The 15,073-nt window shown below is 40.6% G+C and overlaps 1 pseudogene; it reads right to left on the reverse strand.

Annotated features, from left to right (window-relative positions):
• Window positions 1-8,166, reverse strand: part of LOC122080901 — a 43,528-nt pseudogene extending 35,362 nt beyond the window's left edge.
• Window positions 8,167-15,073: the final 6,907 nt, after the last annotated feature.

A 15,073-nucleotide genomic window follows, 5' to 3' on the forward strand; every position in this document is an offset into this window, starting at 1 on the left:
CCATTATTACAACACTTCCCTTCAAATTGATGCATAAATATTACATATGCCCAACTTGCAGATAATAGAATGAAACATCTTACTACTAAGACCTTTAGTAAATACATCAGCCACTTGTTCATTACCGGGAACAAAAGATATAGTGATAAGGCCCTTATCCAGCTTCTCTTCGATGAAGGGTCGATCGATCTCCACATGCTTGGTTTGATCATGTTGGATAGAGTTGTGAGCAATGTTAATGGCAGATTTGCTGTCACAAAAGAGCTTCATAGGAAGGGTAGCAGAAATAACCAAATCAATGAAAATACTATAAAGCCATAGGAGCTCACAAATGCCATGTGCCATAGCATGAAACTCTGCTTCAGCACTTGAACGGGCAACCACAGCTTGCTTCTTGCTACGCCATGTAACAAGGTTACCACTAACAAAGGTGCAATAACCAATAGTAGACCTACAGTCATCAGGGGAACCTGCTCAATCCGGATCTGTGAAGGCCTCCACCCTAAGGTAATCATGAGGAGAAAAAAGGATGCCACGTCCTGGGGCAGATTTCAATTACCGGATAATACGCAGCACAGCTTCCATGTGAGTCGAGTAGGGAATCATGCATGCACTGACTAACCAAGCTGACGGTAAATGCTATGTCAGAGCGTGTATAAGAGATAGATTAACCACCCCACAAATCTCTGATATCTCCCCTTATCTACCGGATCAACTTCCTTGCTACTCAGGTGACCACTAGCTTCAATAGGAGTGTCTACCGACTTACACCCTAACATGCCTGTCTCAGAGAGAAGATCAAGCGCATACTTCCGCTGAGACCATAGTTGTCACGGCGTCAAATCGATCCAAGGCGGTCGAGGGGTGGCTAATCGATTTGGAGATGAATCGCTCATTATAACGTTGCCATGGCGATCAAATCGCCCATGCGTCATTTTTTATTTTTTCTATTTTCTAAAGTTATTTATTATGCTACTTTTTTATTTTTCCTATTCTCTAAAGTTATTTAGCATGCTACAAGCCTACAATATATACCCTATAACATATAAAACTAACATTAAGCAACATCAAATCATCAAAAATCAACATAGTCCTATCAAAATCACCTTACATTTTACAAAAAATCGATCGCCTAGTGAATCAGGCATGATCTGGCATCCATGGTGGTGTCATGATGACCGTCATTTGTGAGTCACGTAAATCATAGCACTACCATGAACTTTTTTTTCCATCAAGATGCCAAATCCCCACCGTGGCGACGCCATGACAACTATGGCTGAGACAAGTAGATCCCACGAGAAGACCTAGCAACTTCAATGTCAAGGAAGTAACGAAGTTGTCATAGGTCTTTGATCTTGAATTCCTCACTTAAGTATCTCTTGAGGCGAGAGATTCCTACCAGATCATCACCAGTAACAACAATATCATCTACATAGACTATTAGGATAGCAATCTTCCCACCAGATCTCTTGATGAACAGAGTGTGGTCGGCATTGCTTTGAGAGTAACCTGTAGCAACCATAGCCCTATGGAAACGTCTGAACGAAGCACGAGGGGATTGTTTCAGCCCATACAGAGCACGCTTCAGCTTGCATACCTTCCCTTGGGTGTTGGAGCAAGTGAACCCGGGAGGAATGTCCATATACACTTCCTCCTCAAGTTCCCCATAGAGGAAGGCATTCTTCACATCTAATTGCTAGAGATCCCAATCTAAGTTGGCAGCACAAGTCAAGATAACACGAATTGTGTTCATCTTAGCAACTAGAGCAAAAGTCTCCTGGTAGTCAATCCCATAAGTCTGTGTGAAGCCTTTGGCAATAAGTCTGGCCTTGTACCGATCCATTGTACCATCAACTTTCTGTTTTACTTTGAAGACCCATTTGCACCCAACTGTCTTCTTTTATGAGGGAAGACACACCAAATCCCATGTTTCATTCTTCTTCAGAGCCTGCATCTCTTCAACCATAGCTACCTACCATTGTGAATCTACACTCGCTTCCTGCCAAGTATGAGGAATGGACACAAAGGAAAGAGAAGATACAAAACTATAGTAGGAAGGAGAGAGTGAGTCATAAGAAATAGTTTTAGCAATAGGATGTAAAGTACAAGACCTAATGCCTTTACGAACAGTAATAGGCAACTCAAGAGACTGATCAATAGAAGGAAAAGGAGAATTACCAGGGTCCAAGGGGACAAGATTAGGCTTGAGAGGAGACGACAGACATGGTAGGGTAGATGCTGGATGTGTAGTGGTTTGAGTCTGCTCTCTGCGACTATACACACATAGCTCTGTACGAGGCGCAGTAGGAGAAGTTGGAGTGTCACTCTCCCCCTGAAAAGGGATACTAGCAAGGATAGCAATTTCAAGAGACGACAGCACATCTTCCACAATGGAAGGAGACTCCCCCTGAAGAGGTGTCACAGTGTAGTATGACATAAATTCATAAAAGACACCATCCATAGTCACAAACCAACACCAAGTAGGAGGATGATGACACCAATAGCCTTTCTGAGTAGGAGCATACCCCAGAAAAATGCATCGGAGACCATGAGGATCAAACTTTCCATGAGGATGATGATCGCGAGCATAGAAAACACTACTAAATACCTTAGGAGGAACAAAAAAAGCAATAGAACCTTGGAGAAGATCCAGAAGGGAGCAGAAGGCATGGGCCCTAGAAGGCATTCAGTTGATAAGAAAGGCAGCAGTGATAATTGTGTCGCTCCAGTACTGGGGAGGAACATACATCTCAAACATAAGAGAGCATACTACCTCACAAAGGTGGCAATTTATCAGCTCAGCGATCACATTCTGAGCCGGAGTATCCACACAACTAGTCTGATGAATCATCCCATGATCAGAAAGGTAAGCTTGAAAGGACCTTTCAAAGTATTCCCGGCCATTGTCGCTTAGAAGGATCTTAATGGTAGTACCGAACTAAGTCTAAACCATGCTGTTAAACTGCTGAAAGCAATAGAAGGTTTCGCCCTTAGTTTGCATCATATAAACCCAAGTAGTCCAAGAATGACAATCAATAAAAAAGACAAACCACCAATAATCATGGACAGACACATAGCGGGATGGACCCCAAATATTAGAATGTATCAATTAAAAAGGAGTGGCACTTTTATTTCCAGAAACAGAATAAGTGATTCGAGTTTGTTTGGCCAAAACACATGCCTCACAAAAAAACTGACCCGAATTACAATTTTTAAAGGAAGGAAAAAGTCTAGCTAAAACTCCCAAGGGGGATGTCCTAACCGATAATGCCACTACAATAACTCAGAGATGAGAGGTGACGTAGAAGATGTCTGAAGAGCCTGACCAAAGACCAACACCGAGTCATCATCAAGCAGATACAGACCACTACGTACCCTACTAGAGCCAATCGTTGCCCATGTCACCAGATCCTAAAAAACACAATAAGACGGGAAAAATGTGACTTTGCAATTAAGATTAGAAGTAATACTACTAATGGAAAAAAGGTTAGTGGGAAAAGAAGGAACATGCTATACAGTAGAAAAGGATAAAGAGGGGGTACAGCCAACAGAGGCCTTCCCCATAATAGTGGAATAAGTCTCATTAGCCAATTTGACCTTACCATTACCAGGACAAGTAGTGTACTGTGAAAAAGGAGACAAACGGCCTATCATATGATCAGAAGACAGAAGCCCCAGAGTCTATAATCTAAGGGATAGAAGGGACAGACATAGTATAGCCATAAAAGGAGATACCTGACCCAGAAGGGGTGGAATGAGCAGAGCTCGCAGTGGCAGGTGCAGGAGAGTTTGGACTTGTCAAGAGGCGCCGGAGGGCAGTAAGCTCGTCAAATGATAGTGAGGCTACTGAGGAGCTAAGAGTAAAGTCAGAGCCAAGGTTCTCAGTACGGTTGGCCTGCCCAGAAGTATCAGCACGACCCTTCCCTCGCCCTTTTCCAAATGTATCAGCAGGACGACCATGAAGCTTCCAGCAGTGCTCCTTGGTGTGTCGCTCCTTCCCATAGTAATCACACTTCACTGAAGTCCTAGTAGAGGAGCCACCAGACTGTGGGGATGCACTAAGGGACTGAGTGCCCGAAACAAGTGCAAATCTCTCAGTAAAAGTGGCAGCTTGCTATGGAAGCATAGTGGTATGTCGACTGTCCTCAAGTTGGGTCATAGCATAGGCTTGATTCAAGGTAGGAAAGGGGTCACGACTCAAAACCTGGGACCGTAACTAATCAAACTTCACATTCAGACCAGCCAGAAAGTCATAGACCCTGATTTTGTCCTCTCGCTTCTGAAACTTGGTGACATCTTTAGCAGTGGAAAGAGTATACTTCTCATAAAAATCCAACTCAATCTATAGTGATTGCAACTCATAGTAGTACTATGACAGAGTGAGTCCTCTCTGCCTCAGATCACAAACCTTTTGGCAAAACTCAAAGACCTGAGCATCATTCCCTATCTGGGAATAGATATCCTGGACAGACTTCTAGATCTTCACAGCAGAGTCAAGGAGATAGCCACAGGAAAGCTGTGGCAACATGGAGTTGACAAGGAAGCCATAACCAGAGAGTTGGTACACTCCCACTTGTCAATCTCAGTACCGGTGGTCGGACGCTTCGTGGTTCCAGTGAGGTACCCGTAATAGCCACGAGACTTGATGAAGATGCAGACCGAGCGTGATCACATAAGGTAGTTTGTAGCCATGGGACTTGATAGGGATGCAGACCGAGCATGACCACATAAGGTAGTTTATGCCATCAAGCTTGATACCACAAGGAGGAAAGGTAGGAAAAGCTATGGTGTCTCTGCTAGTAGAAGCAGATGAGATTGTAGACATGGCTGCTACTCAAGGGGGCTGTGTAAATAGAAGAGACCACAGTTATCAAGGCAACGACTAGGTGTCCAGACGGTTTGTCTGGGCCCTAGGCGACGACTAGGCGTCCAGACGGTTTGTCTAGGCCCTAGGCGACAATAGCCTTGTTGCACTTATTTATGCCAAATGAATATCATTTAAGTAAATGATATTCATTTACTTACGATATTATTCATAAATAAGCAAATACCCCCTATTTGAATCTAATAAAAATAGTTTAAAAATCAAATTCCAAAAGGATAAAAAGTCAATCCCTCAGTCCAAGAACAAAAACTGGATTTTGGTTATAGGGGCGATTTTTAACTTTTAAATGCTGAAATTATTCTCAATTATAAAAATTTTATTAATTCTATCATGTTAAAACATTGCGAAAAACCAAAAGTCCAGTAAAATAATTTTTTTTTATATCCATAAAATTATTTTCATTCATGCGATTTTAACAGCATTCGCGCACTTAAAATTAAGTTTGACCGGAGCATAACTTTGTCATTACAACTCAAATTTAAGTAATCTTAAACTTGTTGGAAAGCTGGTTTTATATTATAACTAATACAAAAAGTCTCATGTAAAAATAATAACATTTGACCAGTCAAACTTATTATAGAACAAGAGCATTTCTCTAAATTTTATTTTTTATAACTTAATGACTTCATGTTAATTTTTTATGATTTAATATGGCTAAATATTGATTTTTAAATACTTGATGTTGCTTAATCATGATTTTTTATGATACAAGGTATATATAGCCTACTAAATAATGTTAAAAAATAGGAAAGTAAAAAATAACACTTATTCGCCTTAAAGCAGGCACCTTCTCACCTAAGCACTTAGACAACCCTCCACCACCTTGGTTCGCCTTGGCACCGTGACAACTATGGAAGAGACACTAGCCGGAGATAGAGAAAGCACCAAAATAACCAGAAAAAGTTAGAAAAACCAAAACTCGATAAAGGGTAAAACCCTATGAAAATGATTTTGGGGATAGCTCTAGAATAGAGACCTCAAACGAAAAAGTGATCGGTACATCCACCACAAGGATAAGAAGCACCAATCACAACAAACATCAAGACGATCGGAGCATCGAGCAAGGAAAAAGCATTCTTGCAATGAAAAAACGTTCTCAGGGAGAAAACCATGAAAAAGTGATAAAAAAATGTTCTGAGTCTCTCAGATCATTGTAGAAAAGAGTCTGAGAGCCCAGGGGCAGGATGGGTGGAGGCTTAAAGCCCTTTTAGTGGTTTAAGAAACTCCCACCATGAGAGAGAAGTAGATGAAGAGAGATGGAGGGAGGCGCAGATGAAGGAAGCAGAGAAATGAGAAAGAGGCAAAGAGATGGAGAAGAGGGAGAGCCCCTAGGGTTTCGGATCCTAAGGTTCTGATACCATGTTGAATGGGGTAATGACTTATGTCTAATATGACACCAGCCCTTTTTACTTATAACAATGAAGAGAAAGTTCTAGAGAATTACAAAGACCATTAAACCCCTTCGTTTCCGTTTGGTAACTGACGCTTTCCCAAAAAACCCATAAAACCCATTATTACAACAATCCTAATTCCTACGCATAATTGCATCACCACCATTCAACACCTTGTGAATTACGTACAAGGATTTGGCTAATTCAATAGCCTTAAAAAACACCTCATGGTCACAGTCTATAATTAGACCAGCAAAGGAAGTCAGTCAGAATCTACTCGGCATTCCATTTTAACCAAAAACCTACCTGAAATTATCCCTAATTTGCATTTAGGAGGCTAAAAAGCTGGTGCAATTTTTTTTCCAATGCCCTTAAGCTTGGGAGGTCTCGTCACATGTTACTGGGTCTTTCAGAATACCCGCAAAGCTTACTACATTAACAGTATTGATCCAGAAGCTATAGCCAAGTCAGTTTGGTCGGAAAAGGAACCATCCAACTTTTTAAGGATATTACCAAATCATCAAAACTGACAGCAGGCTTCAGAAGAAAGAGATTTCGCTTCTTTCTGGGCATATTTTAAGATATTCAGCGGATTACAACTGTTGAATATCAGGAGTTTGCAGAATATTGAGCACGGTAACACACCAACACTTTGTAATTTTCCATTTTGTGTCGTAGAGGTTCATAGCCTGTGTCTTCTAGTAAGGCAGCATGAGTATCTTTCATTCTCAGGAATTGGGATCCTCATCTCCCTCACATAATATATTGTCATGGCTCACTTCTGAGATAAATTAAAAGATTCAAATTCTACAAAGTCACCAGGCCAACAAACATTATAAAAGTATAATTTGCATCCTTTCTTGGAAAGAACTGTGAAATTCAAAGTTCTAAATCGTCCATTTAAATAGCTATCTGGAACAAAGTAATGTAAACATTCTTATAGAGCAAATGTGACAAATTTAACTCTGACAGAAATTTTTATAAGGTGAAAAGAAACGGCATTCTGTCAAGCTAAAAGCCAGAGAAGAAGAAACAAATGAATAGAGGGTAGGGATTGGCTAATTGGAAATACAAAACCATATAATACCCATTAAAAACCACAGAAGAAGCGATAACAAAATCATAAGAATTCTCTGAAAAAAACTTAGTTTCATACAAAGTGTGGAGCTAGAATCTACAATATTTTTTTATTTTGTTTTTGGGTAGAAGCTAGAATCCACTGTTACTCAGCAAAAGCTGACTTAATTCCAACGAAAATATCATAAAGGAAAATAGAAAGAATGAAGTTAGGGCAGTACCACCCCCCCCCCCCCCGGCGGCAACACCCCAAAAAAAAGGGTCATAAAAGCACTCATTCTCCCAAAGATTCAAAAGCGAACCCCAAATTCAGAACCTTAAAATATCAAAACCTAAAATCTCATCAGTCTTTCACCAAAAATGGGAGAGAATCAATAATGGGTCAAAACGAAAAATCCAAAAAATAATAATAATAAGAGCCTCAAGCTACACCATCTAACGCTAATGACCCAACCCATAAATCTGCATTACCATCCAAGAATAAAACTATTAACACTAAAATCTCAGTAAAATGGAAACTAATGAAAGGTAAGCAACAACAGAAAGGGAGTAAGGAACAAAACCCAGAAGATACAGACCTAGCTTTGTAAAATCGCCAGAAGCAAGGGCATCAGCGTAATATTTTTCATTGTAGCGAACAGGGAATAGTGCTACGTTGAGCTTCTTCAACTGCATCAAGTTCTTGTCTCTCACTCCATCCAATGAGATTTGAACATCACAACCTGCTCCCATTTTACCCCCGTCTTTCTAAAATGGGGAGAAGATACTACACACATAAGAACAAGAAAACGAATAGGTAGGAATTAAAAGTAGAACTCTCTTCTTCTCCCGAAAGACGTGAGCCAGGGAAGGAAGGGTGTTTTTTAATGCCTATTATTATTTGATTGTGATAGCATGACCCACGAGAGGATGGAATTTCATCATTCTGAACTTAAAAACGATATTTTATGAGGCTGTCTTACTTATAAGATAGTGCGGTTTCATGTACCTAGGCGTAGGGCCACATTCCCCAACAAAACATTTTTCCTATTTATCTTTCTTAGGGCCCATTTGTTTAGAGTGGAGTTGGGGGTGGGATTTGTCAGCATGGGACACACATGTTAATGGAGTGAATGACAGGTAAAGTAAAGATGAGGTAAAGTGAGGAAGTTTCCACCCCAACAATGTTTGGTTGGAGAGGAGAGATGGAGAGAAGGAAAGAGAAAGAGGGAAAGAACGCATGCCTCTATGGTGATGGGAGTTATGGTTCAAAGTTGATTTCAATTCTTGCTCCTTCTATTGTAGATGAGCAGAGTTCATAGCCGATTTCAATTTAGATGCAGATGTTAAGTTTAGAGTTTTTAATTAGGAATTCCTCATTCAGTTGTAGATGTTAAGATTAGGGTTTTTAAAATTAGGAGATAGAGGAAGAAGCAAAGGAGGAGAAGAAGAAGAAGGAAACGAGGAGAAGATGCGCTTACTAGAAAAAATAAATAAATAAATCTCAATCGGAGAAGAAGAAGGAGACAGAGAAAGTAGAAAGTGCTTAAAAAAAAAACGACAAGAAGAAGGAGATAGAAGAAAAAGACAGGCTTCATTCGGCGGCGTTTGCCAAAGTCTCCATCAAAGTCCCACCAATTAGGTGGAACTTTGTTGAGGGCTGGGGTAGGAGAAGTTGTTGTCCACATGGGCCGACCAGAGCTGTCCTTATGTTTCCCCAAAATCCCACCCCTCTCAAACAAATACCTTAAATATTGTTGGGCTGGTATAGTTTGTACAACTATCCCACCCCTTGAGTCCCACCCCAGCAACTCCCCTCTAAACAAACGGACCCTAAAAGAATATGTTACGTTATTTGGTAGCAAAAATAGGTTACGATAGATTGGCAAAAAAAGAAAAGAAAGAGAAATAGTGCTAATTATTTTGCACTTTAATTACTCAAACTCCCCCACCCCATACTTCTTTTCTGATTTCCTCAAAAAAAACAAAAAAAAACAAAAAAACATAACAAACTTTCTCCTCTCTTTCTCCTAGTCCCCTCCAATCCCCAACTCACAAGTCATAAGCCCCCTACAGCCCTACCCCTTTTGACAGCCACCTCTGGCACCCTCTAGATCTCATCCCTACCCCCCCCCACCTAGTTGTACATGATGTCGTTGCACTCCCCACTCCCCTTACTCTGGTTTTCTCTCTTAAACTTTTCTAACAACAAAAAACTGTAAAACCACTTTTTGCTTGTTGAATTTAGGCTTTCTGCCTGAAATTCGTTCTTCATTTTGTCTGCTTGCATTTCTTTGCTTCATATTCGTTCATCATCATGTCTCTTTTGTTGCCACCACTTCACTCTTTCGTCTAAAAATTCTCGTTGTTATAATTGTCTTTTGTTGGAAATTAAGGCACCATTTGATAACGTTTCTGCTATTTCTGTGTCTAGAAATAGCAGAAACGGCTTTTCACGTTTTCAGAAACAAAAACATATTTTTTGGTGTTTGATAAACCTGTTTCTCGAAACGTTTTTTGCAAACATAATGCCACTAAAAACCCCAATAGTATCATCGGATGCCCAAAAGGGAGAGAGGGTCCGGTTGCCTCTTTTTAGGTTTAAATAATTGAAAGATTTATTTGGGCACAACAGCTTTTTTTTTTCTCTCAAATTCGTTTCTAGAAACGACAAAACAAGTCCAACTTGTTTCGTCAAAGTCGTTTTTAGAATTGTAAATAGGCATAAATTTTGATTTATGTTTCTAGAACCGGGTGAAACGGAACAGCTCTATCAAAAGTTTTTTAGGTTGTTTCTCCATTTTTTGGAACAAGAAAACGTAGAAACGGCAGAAATGGAAAGTTGTCAAACGGGTGCCTAAGTTTCAAACTATGGTTAAAGTAGTATTTTCAAAAGGTCTTTTTGAAATTCAGCTTTCCCCCTCAAAAGTGTCTCTTCCTACTTTTTCTATTTTATCTTTAACCATTGTGGAGTTGTGAATGAGCTAAAAGAAAACTCACAAAGTTTAGTCCCACATTGGTTTGGGATGAAAGAAAACTTGGGTATATATATATAGGATTGTATCTTAAGGGTGCAAGCCCTTTGGAGAGGTACTCTCCCTTGTCCTGTGTGTGTGGGAGTTCTTGGGGTGCTTTTGAATCGCTCGTGTGCCTAGTCGAGCCGAGCCTGGTCAGGTCGGGGTCGGGTATGGGTGGTTCAAAAAACCTACTTCTTACAGGTTGAAAGCTTCACACCCTTACATGTTTTATGTACCCATATGAACATAACTACCAATGTACATACATATTTGTACATTCACCTATACGTATCAGTATATGGATACATTATCCCATACATGCGTAAAGTCACACTTGTATACATATGGGTATCTGTACAGGTATACCCCTTCGTATATAGAGGCCTACATTCCATATATACAGAACTCTAATTTTGTTTATGAGTTAAGAGAAATACTATTGTCCTTTTGGGTACTGTACGAAATACGTATTGTGAGAGTGTTTAAAGTTCACTGTTTTACTGCAAGTGCTTTTGTTCTTTTTTTTTCATTATGTTATTGGTTTTCTTTGAGTACTTGAGTATTACCTTTGGACATACCTATGGGAATTGCTTATTAGAGTGCACCTTTAGCAATTTGAGAATCGTTTTATCTTGGAGATGAGGACGTACAGTCAACCTGGTTGCATAATAATGTACGAGGCATTCAAATACCTTAAGGAGGGTATATATATACGACTCAACACTACCTATGTGGGACAAATTCTGCTACTGTTTCAGAGGGTCATTTGAACAAGTAAGTCATCTTCTACCTGTAATTATAATTTCATGGGAAAATTACACCCCCCTTCCCTGTAGTTTGATGAAATTACATGTGGGTCCAAGGGTTGAATGATCTACCCGCCCCTCCCATGTAGTTTGAAAGATTCTTACAATTAGGTCCAATCTGTTAGTCACCATGAATTTAAAATTGTTAATTGGTTACTTCACCACTTTAATGCCAAAAATACCCTTATAAGAAAGTGAAGTTACTAATGCACCCTTCACTTAAAATGAACAAAAGAGAAAATCTCCAAATCACTTTGTTGTTCTTCAACCTAGGAATGGAATGGACATTTGACTGCAACCTCTCTAAGTCAGAGAAGAAGAACAAATCTAGCGAAGAAGCTTCCATAAATGGAATTTTAATTTACGATAACAATAAGAGATCAAGAAAAATTAGATTACCGAGTGTGAAAGGTCCGATTCCAAGGCCAGGACGCAGATCAAGAGTGATGGCTCCCATGGCTGTGCCCTCGCACCTTCTTCTAGGTCTTTGTATCATCTCTTCTTCATGCTTGTTGTTTCTTCGCCTTTTTTCCTCCGTTTCTTTCGCCTGAAGAATAAAGTGTGTTGTTTATATATGTGCCAGATGTATTTGATCACAATGATTGTATCCAAATCTGGAGATCGAATCATTAGACTTTATTTCCTTTTTTCCTTTTTCAACTTGAGTTTGGTGAGTTTAACACGGTCGATTTGGATTTTGGACAACAATGTTCGATGGCAACTCGCTAGCCTGGAACCGGATTCTCTTACAAGGTATCTCCTCTTTCCCATTTTCCATAGGAGCCATTAAAGTTGGATATCATTATTAGTTTTCTGGATCATGGTTTCCATATTCGCTTTGATCCTTGTTACTAGGTATGATTTCAACTGTTAACTGCTACTTCCAGGAGCTGAAACCCTTGAAAGGAATTCCATTAGTGTAAAGAATGTGAAGCTAGTTAATGGAATATGGGTATTAAGGTTTGATGCTTCTATCAGAGGAATTACCCGTTTGAACTTCCATAGAGCACTAACTAGAGGTGAAGAAAAACATAATTGTTCATTGAATTATTTGCAAAGGTCTCACCTCCACCTTTTCCTTCTCCAACGGTTATGTTTTAGGGATTTGATTTAAGTGGTTTGGGTATATGAGTATAAAAGGGTATAATGGTCTTCTCATATTCAGATTATCTCTACTAAAGGGGTATTATGGTCTTTTGTTGTAAAAAAGTAACAGCATACTCACACCGTCAATATTAGGGGAGGGGCGCGTAAATCGTTCAAACCTTTGGACCCACATGTAATTTCGACAAACTACCGGGGAGGGGAAGTAATTTTCCCTATTTTCATTAATTAATTGTCTTGTCAAACTTTTATACATATTGCATGGTCTCTGTTACTTACATCTTTCTAAAAAATCTCGCTTTTGTCTCTGTTGTGTGGGTGTCTATTTACCTATGTTTTTTTTTTTAAATTCAATATTTTGTTTTATTTATTTATTCTTCTCATTCTTGATGATTTTTTAGTTTTAAGCTTTTATTTTCCTTGAATTTCATTTGAGAAACTCTTTTTTATGGTTTTAGGGTTTGGTCCAACAATTTCACCGTTATTGGTGGTATTTCTTGTCCCCTCAATATGATTCCAACACGTCTAGTCTGATCGTGCCAAGATTGTCCTTTATCCCCACCTCTATTTTCTTAGGTCCTACTGCTCAAATTGTTGGGCCTTGTCCGCTTTAGAACGTATGGTCTTTGTTTGAGTTGAGGCTCAGTTTTAAGGTGTTGATTCAAGGTTGAGACTTACAGGCCTTAGTATGTAATGAGGTGTCGAGTTAAGGCTCGGGCTCGCGTGCCTTAGTGCGTAAAGTCTTGGGGTGCCAAGCCAGAGCTTGGACTTGAGGTGCCAAGCTGGGGCTCAGGCTTGTGAGGTGCAGAACTGAGGCTCGGGCTACGTGCCTTAATGCTTAAGGGCTTGAAGTGCCGAGCCGGGGGCTCGGGCTTGCATGTCTTAACTCCTAAGGGCATAAGGTGCCTGGCTGGAGTAAAAGCTTGCGAGGTGTCGAGCTAGGGCTCGGGCTTGTGAGGTGCCGAGCTAGGGCATGGGCTTGCATGCCTTAAAGCCTAAGGGCTTGAGGTACCGAACTGGAACTCAAGCTTGTGAGGTGTCGAGTCGGGGCTTGGGCTTGCATACCTTAATGTCTAAGGGCTTGAGGTTCTGAGCTGGGGCTCAGGCCTGGTGAGTTGCCGAGCTGGGGCTCGGGCTTGCATGCCTTAACGCCTAAGGGCTTGAGGTGCCAAGCCAAGGCCCAGGCTTGTGAGGTGGTCGACCATAGTCTTTCGTAGAATATTGGGTTTAATCAATGGTTTGAAGTGTACAGCCCAGTCACAGTATAATTGGTTGGCATTCCCTCAGCAAACCAAGCATTGGACTGAGTGCATCATCGACTGATGAATTGCTCCCATCGGCCAATTTAAAACAGTGACAAATATGGATTTGTTCCTTAAAATGGTTATGTTTACATGTAATTAAAATACCTTATTCTTCTATCATATGGACAAATAATTTAGTCATGCATGAAAAGAGGACTTGGTGATGAGCTACTCGGCCTTAGGATGGTATGATCGGAAAGCTGGTCTGCTCAGCTGTAACATTCTCGACATGAAAATTTGATTCACTCGGCTGTAACGTGCTTGGCTGGGTAGGCTGGTTTGCTCGGTTGTAACGCGCTTGGCTCAGCACGCTGGTTTGCTCGGCTGTAGTGTGCTTGGCTCGACAAGCTGGTTTGCTCAGCTGCAATGTGCTTGGCTTTGGCAAGTTGGTTTGCTCAACTATAATGTGCTCGGATTTGGGATGGTATAATCTGCAAGCTAGTCTGCTTAGCTTGGAGACCACCGACCAGGCTTTATGCTTGGTTCTCGGTTCTAAAATGCTTCATTTTTTCATAAAAAAGAGAAAGAGAAGTAGGGACAATTATATCATTCATTGTGACAAACTAACCATATGCAATTCGAGCTGCTCAATTGCATGATGCTCGGCCATGGATTGGTTTTCCTATAAAGTTTTGCTCAATTGTGGTGGGGTTGCTCAACTTCTTGGGGCTGAACCACATCAAAGAAAGTAGAAAAGCTCTTGGAATTGGTTGACAATAAGGATGGTGATTTCTATGAGGTCCTAGACAATCATCTCGGAGTGTGTTAGTCTGCTTGGCCGAACAAAAATGCCAATTCAGACGGAGAAAAGCTTGGTCGTGGTAAAACTTTAAGTCTCTCTTTCATTTCTCTGCAAGCCATTTCCCTCCCATTGATTCCACTGATAGCGCTGGGGCCGAGCATATTAATTTCTTCATTCAGTTGGGACTTGCCTGCCTGGCCCGCCAAAAGAGTTGGGACATGAATAGATGAATCCACAAAATTGGGGAGGGCCCTTGACTTCACAGTCCGTGGTGTGTAGTAGTGAGAGTTGTGGGATTTGTGGATTACTCGGCTACAAAGAGCTGAGCTATAGGAGGTGCTTCAACAAAGGGTCCCACCACGTTATAACTGGGTCATCCATGCCCGGCATGGGTTGTTCCTTACAGAACATGCGTCGAGGCTTAACCAACTTTTGAAACCACCCTTTGAAACTAGATTTATAAACCACCGCTAGAAACAACCTTTGGAAAACCAGATTTGTAAAACTACTTATGTAAACTCACTTTGCAAACGTCAATGAAAAACCACCTTGTAAAACCACTTATGTAAACCACTTCATAAAACATTTCTGCCAACCTCCCTAAAAACCACCTTATAAAATAGAGCTTGTAAAACCAGCTTTGAAAATCGGCTTCATAAGTGATGCAGTAAAAATTGACCGGGTGATCTTCTTTGTAGGACTTTGTACTCCACACTAGACCTCCACAGAAGAGCCGACAAAGGAGAGCCGGGTTGACCCAATGGGGGA

Source organism: Macadamia integrifolia, chromosome 6, assembly GCF_013358625.1.
Source record: "Macadamia integrifolia cultivar HAES 741 chromosome 6, SCU_Mint_v3, whole genome shotgun sequence".
NCBI classification, from domain to species: domain Eukaryota; kingdom Viridiplantae; phylum Streptophyta; class Magnoliopsida; order Proteales; family Proteaceae; genus Macadamia; species Macadamia integrifolia.